The following is a 13,640-nucleotide window of genomic DNA, read 5'->3' as shown; positions in this document are numbered from 1 at the left end:
GAGAACACTTACCTGGATCTTCAACAACAAACAAATCACCAATGAGCATTCATGTAAAAATATACGGTACTGTATATTCTCACAGTATTCAAACGCTAACATAAAAACAACACCATAGAAGAGGAAAAAAAAACAATAATTTGTGTCCCCTTAGAAGTGTGTACTAAGCTCAATTGTGTACATGCCGACAGGGAATATTTAATAAACTTAACGTATGTACTTCACTGTAAATGTGAAACACAACAAAACTTAATACAAAAGAAATTAAGGCTGTCTTCGACTATACGGCACCATTCGTCATCAAAGTTGAAACTTGATTTGACATGACAGCAAATCAAGCTGATTTTTCCCATTACTAAATATTTGCTGTTTGCTTGCAACAAACACTTGATCAAACTATAACATTCCAAAGTGTAATTCATGAACTTTGTAGTGTTCCGTGAAAAGCTAAACTTGTTTACGCTTGCATCCACATTAGTTCGATAAATTTAGTTTAAACCATGAGGTGTCAAATTAGATGCTCAAAAAATGCACATGGGGGGGAAAAACAAAATCATTGACTGATACACATCTGTGCTGCTCTTCCTCAGGGAGTCAAAGGATTCCCCAGACAATTAACACTTACATGGGAATATTTACTAGTTTCCAAGACAAGAAAATGGATCTCCTATAGACAATGTTTTGTTGATCATTGAATAATAATAATAATAATATAATATAATAATAATAATGTATTAAAGAGCAATGATGCTTGTTTATGACAACCTTGATGTGATTAACGCAGCAAGAAAATATTCATGTCTGTGACACACTCAAAATCTCAAAATACAGCGCACTCCTTTCAATTTCTTTTTGGAGAGAAAATAAAACCCGCCCGTTTTAAGGGAACTCGTGAAAAAAAGCCACTGATCCCTCTTCCCTCTCTACTCTTTTGTGCCAAGGTAAGTACAGCTTTTGTTACAATGACAAGTGCTCGAGCCAGAAGGCTATGAGACAAGAAACTAGGGGCACTTGTGAAAGCGACAGACAAGTGTAATTTGGTGGCCAAACACAAATAATTATGGAAAATCATTCACGTATTTTGAGTCAATATATCAGAGTCACTTGTCGTGTATGATCACTGAAAGGCTAACTTCGAACATCTTCAAGCACAGCAAGAGTGGCAGCAATCATCAGTTTATCTTCCAAATACAACCTCGGAATATGACACTTAGGTGGTGCACATTACTTATTTGGTCGACCGTGAAGAGGCCTGTTCTGAGCCAAACCTGCCCTGTTAAATCAATGTATGCTCTTGGCTACTGTGCTGCAGTTCAATTGGAGGGCTTTGGAGATCGCATAGAACCACAATTGTTCATTTATGGAGGTTTTCTCTTATATCCTCACACAGTTCTTTGCCATAAGGTGTCAAATTGAACTTCCGGTGAGCAGCATAAGAGTATGAGAGCAATAAAACCAAATGCTTCCCATTCACACCTGAGACAAGTCACGTGGCATCGTTTAGAAAACGGCTAATTTGGTCATTTTCACTGAAGGGTGTACTCACTTTTGTTGCCAGCAGTGTGTGTGTGTGTGTGTGTGTGTGCGTGTGTGTGTGTGTGTGTGTGTGTGTGTGTGTCTGTGTGTGTGTCTTACATTTATGCTAAGCAGCATCAAATAACTAATACATAATATACCTTTCATGACATTAAAATGTAACGCTTTCATCATTTCGATTACCGTTTTTCCTGTAGTCTAACGTGTGCCGTACATAATCATTCTGTCTATCTGGTTGTCTGTCTGTTTGTCCGTCCATCTATCTATCCATCACAATTATGTTGACCCTGACTAAATGACTAAAGTTGCATGAGATGATGCAATGTGTTTAAGAAGCATGAATGCAGTGGATTTAAACAAAAGCAGCTGGTGGTGTAACCTTAATATTCCACTACGCTGTCAAGATTCCTGTATGAAGTATTCTCACCCTTGCAGCACTGTTTGATTTTAAATGGTTTGGAAGAACAGCCCGCAAATCCTCCTTGAGCGGATTTACGACTGAGCTCGAAAAAGTGGGAGCAATTTCATGCGCTTGCTAAATTGCATACATATCTGTGAGAAGTGCCAAGTTTATCTTCCTGCTTTTTTTTCCGTTGCTGCGACAGTATTAGTATGACTTAAGGAGTTCAGAAATTATCTTTAGAAATATAAATTACATGTTGATTGGGAATCTGTGTTTTTTTTTCCCCCTTTCCATCTGCTACCAATTCCTATTGTGCAAACAGAGCAGAGAGCATCCTTCAGGTACAAAGAGGTTTGATTATGTGAAGGAATTGCGTCAGTTTCCGAAGAATGCCTTCATGTCTCCAAAGCTGGCTCTTTAACACACATTTCAGACGGGGGCTGTCAGCTTATGGCATATTAGCTGGATGGCTCTGTTTCCCACGGGACATGGGAGGCTAGCTTGGAGGGATCCGGGGGAGAGAAATGGAAGGCACACAATGTGTGATGCTTTGTTCTGTCACTCCGACTCAGCACTGTAAAAATCAAGCACAACTTGGCCACAGACCATGGAATCACCTGGAGCCTTGCATGGTACAGTACGCCCTGAGACACCATGCAGCTGTTGTAACAAAGCTGTTGTCCGAGTTCATTTTTTTTTGTCCCAATTGTACATCATAAAAGACTAACTGGCCGGTCCAGTGCAGACCACCGGTAAAGCAAAACAAACGTCATTTGGTTTAGCAGAAAATTGACTTGATGATTTCATGTGTATGACAAATTTTCATCATGAAGCTTCATAGTATTAATTAGTATTTATTAATTAGAATTAGTTAGTAGTAATTGTAAATAGCACAGCCACCTTATGCTGTGTTTTCTATTCTATTGCTAATTTATTAGATTTATTCTACAAATATACTGTCTTTCTAATGCTACATGTTATATTGCACTTTTATCGAACTGTGTACAGTTCTTTCTGAAACATTTATTTTGTGCAATGAAACACTTCAACCAAATTTTCCATTGAACTGTGTACAGTTCTTTCTGAAACATTTATTCTGTGCAATGAAACACTTTGTGTACAGTTCTTCCCAATTTTGCTGCTGTAGACTGCAAATTTCCCCAGTGTGGGACAAATAAAGGTTATCTTATCTTATCTTATCTTATCTTATCTTAATACATATAATTACTGAGATATATGAAAATACAACTCCAGTCAAACTCAAAATCTGATGAAAAATGCCAACGTTCCTCTCACAGAGTTATTGTATGTTAAGGTTCCGGCACTAATAAATGCCTAATGAAAAAAAAAACCTCCGTGGTGGTGGTACAAAGATATTTTAGACTTAATTTTGTAATTGCATAGAAATTCTGATACTTTATACGTGTCATACACTTAGTTTCAGTCTGTGTGCCCTCCATAGTGCTGACCGAGTACAGTAAAACCAGCCTCCGCCACGCTATTTGCCCTCATGGACCCAGAAAACTGGAAATCAATACTGCATGCATTTCAAGCAGGAAAATTCTGTTATTGAGCATACTGCTATATAATGGTTTCCATTATTGACATCTATGAGTTATGAAATAAAACCTAATGCAATGAGGATGAGGAAAATAGTATTTGAGGGGTTTCATTGGATCAATTCAAAATCCGAGCAGTGCATTTTGATGACAATAAAATGGTAATGTTGTCCTATACACAACATCAAAAATGGTTAGGAAAGTGCAGAGCTATCAAAAATGTTAACACCAGAAAAAATATTGGATTCCTGCTTGGATGTGCTATTTTTTCTAAAATTCAGCATTGTTTCTGTTGGAGACAAGAGGTACCTCAATGCTCTTAAAATGGCATTTTCACATTCCAGTTATATGTGAAGTTTGAATGTTTGTGTTTAAAACTGCTCTCTTGCATGTACAGAATCCTCAAACTAACAGAAGGGCTATCAGTATATTCTAAAAACAGAAATGCATTAAGATAATGCATTCATTAAAAATTAGATTGTGCTTCTATGACAGTGAATACTTCTAGGCAGACAAAATAAGATCAATTTCGGAGGTGGGTTACAACAAATGAAGGGGTTTTGGTTGTGATGAGGCGCAAATAACCAAATGTCGGGAAGGCTAAAGTGAAGAAATCCACTTGAAATTTATAATAATGTGTTATTTCGGTTACAGTGGTCTGTCCAAATTCAAGTTGTGCTTGAGGAGAAAAATATGCCATGAAGTCAAGCAAACACTTGGAGGCCAAACCATTGCTGTTTCCATTTATAGCGCACTTTTGTTAATTTACTGGTGTGTGTTCTTCACGGTTTTCCCCCTTTTGCAAACCGAGAGATCTAAATTGTTCAGTACAGTACAATACAAGCACATTTGCTAAATGGAAACGTTTGCTTTGCTGTGTGCGATCAATTCCGGTTCCCATTGCTGAAATAGCCAATAACAACTTTACTGATCGTCATAACGACTTTCTATGGCTTTGAAAATGAAGTTTCTGTCACAAAAAGCGATTTATTTACAGTATAGCTTTAAAATGATCTCCCAAGTGAAGTCTTTGTTGTCATCATCATGAAGAAAAGCAAACAGTGCGTATTTGACCAAACCAAGCATACAAAGCTGTTGATGCAGCTTTGAACTGATCTCAGATGACCCTTCCTCCCGCGAAACCCTGATTATGTGAAGGAATTGCGTCAGTTTCCGAAGAATGCCTTCATGTCTCCAAAGCTGGCTCTTTAACACACATTTCAGACGGGGGCTGTCAGCTTATGGCATATTAGCTGGATGGCTCTGTTTCCCACGGGACATGGGAGGCTAGCTTGGAGGGATCCGGGGGAGAGAAATGGAAGACACACAATGTGTGATGCTTTGTTCTGTCACTCCGACTCAGCACTGTAAAAATCAAGCACAACTTGGCCACAGACCATGGAATCACCTGGAGCCTTGCATGGTACAGTACGCCCTGAGACACCATGCAGCTGTTGTAACAAAGCTGTTGTCCGAGTTCATTTTTTTTTGTCCCAATTGTACATCATAAAAGACTAACTGGCCGGTCCAGTGCAGACCACCGGTAAAGCAAAACAAACGTCATTTGGTTTAGCAGAAAATTGACTTGATGATTTCATGTGTATGACAAATTTTCATCATGAAGCTTCATAGTATTAATTAGTATTTATTAATTAGAATTAGTTAGTCGTAATTGTAAATAGCACAGCCACCTTATGCTGTGTTTTCTATTCTATTGCTAATTTATTGTATTTATTCTACAAATATACTGTCTTTCTAATGCTACATGTTATATTGCACTTTTATCGAACTGTGTACAGTTCTTTCTGAAACATTTATTCTGTGCAATGAAACACTTGTTTTTTCTTCCCCCCCAATTTTGCTGCTGTAGACTGCAAATTTCCCCAGTGTGGGACAAATAAAGGTTATCTTATCTTATCTTATCTTATCTTATCTTAATACATATAATTACTGAGATATATGAAAATACAACTCCAGTCAAACTCAAAATCTGATGAAAAATGCCAACGTTCCTCTCACAGAGTTATTGTATGTTAAGGTTCCGGCAAATTCTTGCTAACAAATGCAGAATGAAAAAAAAAAACCTCCGTGGTGATGGTACAACGATATTTAAATTTGTAATTGCATAGATATTCTGATACTTTAAACGTGTCATACTCTTAGTTTCAGTCTGTGTGCCCTCCATAGTGCTGACCGAGTACAGTAAAACCAGCCTCCGCCACGCTATTTGCCCTCATGGACCCAGAAAACTGGAAATCAATACTGCATGCATTTCAAGCAGGAAAATTCTGTTATTGAGCATACTGCTATATAATGGTTTCCATTATTGACATCTATGAGTTATGAAATAAAACCTAATGCAATGAGGATGAGGAAAATAGTATTTGAGGGGTTTCATTGGATCAATTCAAAATCCGAGCAGTGCATTTTGATGACAATAAAATGGTAATGTTGTCCTATACACAACATCAAAAATGGTTAGGAAAGTGCAGAGCTATCAAAAATGTTAACACCAGAAAAAATATTGGATTCCTGCTTGGATGTGCTCTTTTTTCTAAAATTCAGCATTGTTTCTGTTGGACACAAGAGGTACCTCAGTGCTCTTAAAATGGCATTTTCACATTCCAGTTATATGTGAAGTTTGAATGTTTGTGTTTAAAACTGCTCTCTTGCATGTACAGAATCCTCAAACTAACAGAAGGGCTATCAGTATATTCTAAAAACAGAAATGCATTAAGATAATGCATTCATTAAAAATTGGATTGTGCTTCTATGACAGTGAATACTTCTAGGCACACAAAATAAGATTAATTTCGGAGGTGGGTTACAACAAATGAAGGGGTTTTGGTTGTGATGAGGCGCAAATAACCAAATGTCAGGAAGGCTCAAGTGAAGAAATCCACTTGAATTTATAATAATGTGTTATTTAGGTTACAGACGTTTTGGTTGTGATGAGGCGCAAATAACCAAATGTCGGGAAGGCTAAAGTGAAGAAATCCACTTGAAATTTATAATAATGTGTTATTTCGGTTACAGTGGTCTGTCCAAATTCAAGTTGTGCTTGAGGAGAAAAATATGCCATGAAGTCATGCAAACACTTGGAGGCCAAACCATTGCTGTTTCCATTTATAGCGCACTTTTGTTAATTTACTGGTGTGTGTTCTACACGGTTTTCCCCCTTTTGCAAACCGAGAGATCTAAATTGTTCAGTACAGTACAATACAAGCACATTTGCTAAATGGAAACGTTTGCTTTGCTGTGTGCGATCAATTCCGGTTCCCATTGCTGAAATAGCCAATAACAACTTTACTGATCGTCATAACGACTTTCTATGGCTTTGAAAATGAAGTTTCTGTCACAAAAAGCGATTTATTTACAGTATAGCTTTAAAATGATCTCCCAAGTGAAGTCTTTGTTGTCATCATCATGAAGAAAAGCAAACAGTGCGTATTTGACCAAACCAAGCATACAAAGCTGTTGATGCAGCTTTGAACTGATCTCAGATGACCCTTCCTCCCGCGGAACCCGTGCACCCCCAACCCCTTTCTTATCCATTACATGGGAGCTGAATGATGGTGATTTGGTTGAGGCCCAGTGAGTGTCTGTAGAAAATTGGTTGGTTGATAAAAACCCTCCTATCAAAGGGGGCTACGTTCTCATTTACATTTAGATGAGTATTGATTATTTATTTACTCAGTGGAGTGGGATTCTTTTCCAATCTTATCTCTCGTCTGTGCTTGTCACCTGGAGAGGAAAAAAAAAAGAGATCGAGTTCTTGACACCGCACTAAGATAACAGCATTTCGTAGTGCAGATAAAACTTGGAACGGTGGCCGGTGCTTCTCTCCATTTGCTTTTCCTCCCTCCCAATTTTGATGGAAAAGGGAAAGTTTGCCAAATTCAAAGTGATAGCCCTTTTTCAAATTGGGGGTGGGAGTCGAAGGAATCTCTATTTGCAGGTCAAATTGGTCGTTGGGATGTGGGCAGGCTCCTCCCACAGGGAGACATCTTATCTTACGTGTCTCTTTGGTTTAGGATTCTGCCCCGATATAATCTAAGATGATTTGATACTTGCGATATGCAACCATACAGTACTTTCCATTTGATGCGGTATAAGATGATATCTGATGATCTTAATGATGGCAGAGTGTGAGGAAATGAAGCCTCTGGATGTGTCTGTCATGTTGCGAGTACTAAACTCTGGTGATGTTCTGCGGGTTATGTGGGGATTGGTCATGCATTGCCAATGAGTCTGGAGGCTTCTGGCAGCGTGAGGAGCTTTGTGAAACTGACTAAAGGTGTTTAGGGTGGGAGGTGCGGCATGCGGGCGCTCTGTAGGAATTGGGAACCCCTGACAGACGCTGCCTCTTCTGCTGAGCACTGTGATGGAGAGTGAAGAGTCTCTCGAGGTGGCCTCTGTCAGCTCTCGTTCTCCTCAAACCAGACATGTGGCTGTACCACAACACTGCCGCGACTTCTCACCCTTCAACCCCTGGGCCACTCCCAACCCCTCATGGTCACTTTTCATCCCCTCTGCTTCACATGCACACCAAGTTGGCCATCTCAGGTGGGGATTGGAACTCTATTGTCACTCCTTGTCACCAGACAATGTAGGAAAAGTGCCTCATCAATGACTGTCGAAATGGGACGTTCTGAACATCAGGGCAGCTCATTCCACACCATGTAATATATTTAGAATGTAAAAAGTCACAGGTTGGATTCAAAGGGAGTTTTCATTTTATGCAGGTTTAGTATTTCCCCAATACGGTTGCTGAAAGTACACTCTGAAAAAAGTTGGTTCAAAAGTAACTGAATTTGGGTCAAAAAGGGACCGATCTACTACTTTAATAAATGGACTACATGCATGCACCATTTCCGCATTTGAGCTACGGAGGTGTGTTAACCTCCGGTCGCTGGTCTTCGAACACATATAGCATCACTTTCAAACTCTTTGAAATTTCCTTGCAATCTCCCGAAATGAAATGACGTATTACCCTTTTATTTGCTCTACTTATCCAAGTGTTATCAAAGTGTCATATCTCATTTAATGAGCCATTTGCTATATACAGACTCGCTTTTTAAATTTGACATTGAGATTTCTGAATCAGTGTCATATCTCATTTAATGAGCCATTTGCTATATCACAATTTCCGTGCAAACGCAGACTTGCACGGCTTATTTTGACACGCTCGAACTGTACACTCTCTTTTTAAATTTGACATTGAGATTTCTGAATGCATATGACAAAAATATACAACCGTTTCTATTCTCTATTGTACATATAACACACCCAAAATAAATTGAATGGTAGAATGCAAATCCAACGAAGTGATGAAAGTTCACTTGGGAGCTCGGTCGGGGGTTCAGCTGGAAGCAGTCAGCACAATCCAGATTCCAGATTCATCAGGCACAGCGTCGACATTGTTAGCTGTGGGGGGAAAGAAAGAACATTAGTACACCAGCTTTCCAACAACAACATAGCATGAATGGCAAGACACGTGCAGACCAGACTGGGTTAGCTGGCTGATTAGATGACAAGCTGTAAGGCTTCAGTCAATCAAGAATGCTTCAGAACTGCTCATTTAAGACTCTCGCTTGGAAATTACGTTTTCAGCTATTCCCACAGGAACGCACAAATCCAAGAAGAGAGCTCATATTTTCTCTGTTTGCCTTGAGCTTGTTGTGTACTGACACTAAGCTGAGGCTAGGGATTTTACTTGAAACGTTCAATATTTAATCTTTGCCTTGAAAATCCCCAACAATTAACTGGTACTTTGCTTTGGTATAAAAACGTTGCATTTTCAATGATGAAAAAAACTACCAGGATTGTTTTGGGTAATGTGTTCTCTGTATACATTTTGTATTTATTTGTTTGTTTTTTTACATGTCTGTCATTATGTAAACTCATCTCTCAAACGTTTGAAGCCGTGCAGAGCCAGTTATTGGCCAAAAACTGGGTTTAAAACATCACTACCTCAACTCTTCATGGCTATATCTGTCAAAGTCTCCTCCCACCTTTCTGAATTTGATGAGGTTTATGTGGCTGTCCAAGAGGAGGCCAATCAGTGTGCCAGGACACGTGTAGGCTCTGTCTTCTGCTGACAGTTGTGAGGACCAAACTGCAGCTAACTTCCTCTGATGCTTGGCCGGTGGGATCAGGAATCTGTCATAAGTGAAAGCTTGAAAAGGTTAGGACAGTTCAGGGGAGATAAATGCTGAATTGGGAGGACACCTGACATAGGAACGTAAGCACTCCAGTCGAAAAGGAAAAAGTTTTATTGGGTTCCTCCTTGTTCGTGCAGCAACATGCCACAGATGGGAGAAGTCAACCACAACAGAGATGCTCTGCGGCAGAACTTTCCACGGAGCCGCCTCTGTACATAAACCCCTCAATTACTCTCATCAGAACAAATAATAAAGAATGGTTAATGGGTTTTCACAATGTCTTTTGTATAAGAAAGCTTGTTAACCGCACAGCACAAAACAAATAGGCAGAATAATCAGTATACTTATTGACAATGTGTCATTTCCAGTTAGAGCAGGAAGACTCTCACGATGCTGCGGGCTTTGCCTTCCATCTCTCAAGAGGCAGAACACTAATGGCTTCTGAAATCAGGGATCGAAGAAACTCATAAAGCTCCGCGACATGAGATGAGAGAGGAACACCATTATTAATCCTTTTGCATCTAAATATGTGACGCGCTGTGCAGATCAAAACCCAGAATGATTATATTAAACCACTGCAACCAGGGCAAACTTAAGTCGGATGTAAATTTAAAGGTAAACTTGGAAAAAGCATGTTTAAAAAAAAAAAATCCCAATTTAACAAAATGAGTTGTATTCAACACTGTATCTTGAAAATAAATTGTTCGGCAGTACGGTTGGTGGAAAATAAGGAGCAACAATTTACTACTTGTGCTTTAATGGAGACATTTTTTTTTCACAATTTGAACCCGTTACCATGTGTCTTAAAAATGGTATTCACAGTTTAAAGATTGAAAGCAAAGCAAAGATTCACTGTTACTCCACTTAAAATGTTTCATGAATGACTCCCTTTTCATTCGCCCGGTTTAAAATTGTCAATAGCAGTAATGAGCGTGTCAATTACCCACCGTCATTCACCAGCGGCGGAATTGGAAGCCCGTCATCATCACATTCTCTCACTATTACAGGCCGACCCAGTCCGTCAGTCCGTCAATATTATATTAATGCTCTTTCTTAATCTCTCAGTTACATTTCATCACTACTATTTTAGGACGGTCATTAAGAGATTGTTTTCAAGGTTAACAGCACAAAATTTTATACAATTAGAAACAGATTGGACCACTTTACCAAAAAAAAAAAAAAAAAAAAAAGAATTGCTCATCCTCCTGCTTCTCAAACTGCCTATCATCGCTAACGTCGCCATTTATTCGTCAGTCATCAGTCTGCCAACGAAAACGAACTCAATCTGTGACGGACCCATGGACCTTCCGTCGGTACTGACGGACAGGCTTCGATGACAGACGAAAATGCTCACCTCTGCCCAAAGGTCTTTTGTTCCCATCACAACCAAGGGCAGAGCTGGGGCGTTGTGACTAGGTGAGCAGCAACCTTTTCTCCACACAGTCGATGGTCATAACAGGAAGGGGAGCACGAAAATAGCAGAGAGAGCAAGACATTTTCAATTATGCACGCAGCATTTCATCACCAACCTACCAGATTACATTCTTCAATTAATGTGTGAATCGATGCATGTGACCACATCGAAGAACAACAATGTATCTTCTTTAGTATATTAATGAATTAATTCGATTAATATCAAGTTAGTGCCGCAAGTGTTTTGCCTTTATGCTTTACAACAATAAATTGAAATAGTGACTCTCTGAACTGATTTCAAAGGTTGCGTAAAAAGCAACTGAACCCTGAAAATTGTCTAATTCTGCACAAGTGTTTTTTCCTGATTGGTACAGAATACTACAGCACCATGTTCTTATGAAACCTTAAAATCAAGCTGAATGTTGAGACTTAGCTCACGATTGTTCATTTCAAGTTCACTGTGTTGGTTTACCAAGGCAAACATATGGTTACTGCATCTGTCACACAGTTAAGAGGTTGGAGGTTTGAATCCAGACGTCCTCTGTAAACTTTGAATTTTTCCTTGCAAATTCCACAGGTAATTCATCTTGCCCACATTCTAAAAGTATGCAAGTTAGTTTTCATTTCAGGCTTTAAATTGTCCCTGGGTGTGAATGTGGGTGTGAATGGTTGTTTTTCAACATGTGCTCTGTGACTGGTTGTCAACCAGTCCGGCATCCACTCTATGATCACAGAGTAGACATTGTAAAATCCACACATTTGAAAACTTTTTCATTCCGGTTGAGTTATTCCTATCGGTTCCATGAAAGATGAGCTAGTAAGTTTGTACTAGCTATAGCTAGCTGGCAATTGTTATTTTTAATGCCATTTGGGTTTTTATGTAGTATTTATTAGCAAACAAATAAAAAGGTGTGCATCCACATGGCCTCACAGGTCAACCTAGCACTTGTGAGCTGCTCTGCTCTCCTGTTATTAAGAGATGATTGACAGCTGTCATGTATTCACCACCTCAGACTGATATTTGTCAGCTGCTACCTCTTTGACAGAGGAGCTGAGGGTCCTCTCAGCCTGCAGACAGCGCTTGACTGTTTCAATACGCCGCAAGGCTTCACCTACAGCGCAGTTATGTTTGTAATCAGCTTTCGCAGATTCAATTATGTCGGTAATAATTTACATTATACCGTGTCATATCAAAGCACAATATGTCTTGACAGTTTCCTATTATAGTGCAATGTACTTTGCTGGTATTGGTTCGTGTCGGCCAGCAAAGGGAGTAAAAAAGTCACTCGGAGTTTCCATTCTAGTAAAAATGTAAAAAGAAAATGCTTTATTAGAATTGCTGTCAGTGCAACATAGACATCCACAAGGGCCAAATTAGGATGTTTCAAATTAAGATTAACTACATGGAAACCTGCCTCATACATTTTGACTTTGTGATTTCGACGTTCCCATTCACTGATTAATGAAGTCATCGTGTCATTTGCAAAATTGTTACCAAAACCTTAAAAAGTAAACATTTGCACTGATTTTCAATTTAGTGAGTTTGTCCTTGCCTCAAGGTATCCACCAAGTTTTGCATGACTTAAATTGAGTTCTCCTTGACATAATTCTGTTCACAAACAAATAAAGGGCCATAAAATCACGACCTACCTGCCCAGAGAGACGAAATGAAAGTAAAATCGCATCATCATCTGCAAGCAGTATCACTCACTTGCCCTTTTTTGCACCTTATCCGATTTTTAATGATGCACACTTTATGATTTATTTAGAAGTCTTGGACACTTGACTGTGCAAGGTGTTAGGTGTCGTTTATCACCTACATCCCATCTGTAGAGTCGTGGAGAACAACTCTGTTGCTGTTGCCGTAACAACCCAATCAGCTTGCCGCCTCACTTTCTGCTCAATACGAGCTCCGTAATGTATGACAGAGCTGTGATTTATATTCCCTGCTCAAAATTAAACAGCATAAATTACTCTTATTTACTCTGCCGGTGATAAAGATCCCGTCAAATAATGTCACTTGAGCATAATTTTTATGGAACAAATGAAATTTGTTATCAAGGAAAAGCAGGTCAAGTTCATCAATTAAAAGTGTTTTCTTTTTTTTTCTTTTCTTCATATGCTATAAATGTTCCACTGCTATTTAAAATGATTGATTTGATTAGATCTTCATTTATTAAAGTACGACGTGAGGCTGAAGCCTGAGTAATCAGGATAAAAACTGACTCAGCATGAATGTCTTCAACTGGCACTTGGCAATTCAGCAACTCTTTTCTTTATGAGTCTGGAGACCACATTAACCACATACTATTAAATCCTTTGGTAACGCGCAAAAAGGTCCATTTTCATGTGTTAAAAGGTGTTAGGTTACATGTCTTCCTCCAGACCAAGTGGATGTTCTGTATGTGTGTGTCTCAATCATTTCGGAATCATGTTTACAGTGGTGAGGATTTCAACAAAACATTCATCTTATTGCTGAAATTCAACCTGTTACGGGACAACATCTGTTGTCAATCGTATCTATGCAGTTGTTCCGTTTTATTGTCTCGATATATTTCCTGCACA

This window comes from Hippocampus comes, unplaced genomic scaffold (genome assembly GCF_001891065.2).
Source record: "Hippocampus comes isolate QL1 unplaced genomic scaffold, H_comes_QL1_v1.1 scaffold147, whole genome shotgun sequence".
Taxonomy (NCBI): domain Eukaryota; kingdom Metazoa; phylum Chordata; class Actinopteri; order Syngnathiformes; family Syngnathidae; genus Hippocampus; species Hippocampus comes.
This window is presented reverse-complemented; position numbering follows the sequence as displayed.